General features: G+C 47.7%; 1 pseudogene; it reads left to right on the top strand.

Annotated features, from left to right (window-relative positions):
- The first annotated feature begins 8 nt into the window (after nt 1-8).
- On the top strand, nt 9-616 carry LOC102863794 (annotated as a pseudogene).
- Nucleotides 617-907: the final 291 nt, after the last annotated feature.

Below are 907 nucleotides of genomic sequence, written 5' to 3'. Positions count from 1 at the left end.
ATTACGTTAAAGAGAAGAAGGCCGCAGTGAAAGAATTTGAGGACAAGAAGGTCGAGCTGAAAGAGAACCTGATTGCTGAGTTGGAAGAAAAGAAAAAGATGATTGAAAATGAGAAGCTCACAATGGAGCTGACTGGAGATTCCATGGAAGTGAAACCCATCATGACCAGAAAGCTGCGGCGGCGACCGAATGACCCCGTCCCCATCCCCGACAAGAGAAGGAAGCCCGCTCCTGCTCAGCTAAACTATTTTTTAACTGACGAACAGATCATGGAGGATCTGAGAACCTTAAATAAGCTTAAGTCACCCAAGAGACCAGCGTCCCCATCCTCTCCTGAACACTTGCCTGCCACACCTGCAGAGTCTCCAGCCCAGAGATTCGAAGCTCGGATAGAAGATGGCAAACTCTACTACGATAAGAGATGGTACCACAAGAGCCAAGCCATCTACCTGGAGTCAAAGGACAATCAGAAACTGAGCTGTGTCATTAGCTCCATCGGAGCCAATGAGATCTGGGTGAGGAAGACCAGCGATAGCACCACGATGAGGATCTACCTGGGCCAGCTCTCACTCTTTGTGGATCACTCTTTGTGATCCGCAGGCGGTCAGCGGCTTGACTTTCTACCGTGTTCTACCCTTGACCCTTTCTCTGGAGTGGTTTTTATGTTTGTTTTGTTTTCTCCTTAACAGAAAAAAAAAATTAACTTACTGGAAATAGCACATCGGCATCGGAGCGCGGAGGACACTGTTGAGGATCCTGCAGGACACTTTTGGGGCCAGTCATTCCTGTCCTGGTGTCACTCTGGCCTTGACCTCCTGGCTTCCATCACCAGGGGACTGTTTTACATTGTGGAAATTGGGGTTTGATTTACTGTCATTTCTAATTTTCCCCTTATGTTTTTTCTCTC

This window comes from Elephantulus edwardii, unplaced genomic scaffold (assembly GCF_000299155.1).
Source record: "Elephantulus edwardii isolate Elephantulus edwardi_28Jun2011 unplaced genomic scaffold, EleEdw1.0 scaffold01223, whole genome shotgun sequence".
Classification (NCBI taxonomy): Eukaryota; Metazoa; Chordata; class Mammalia; order Macroscelidea; family Macroscelididae; genus Elephantulus; species Elephantulus edwardii.
This window is presented reverse-complemented; position numbering and strand designations above follow the sequence as displayed.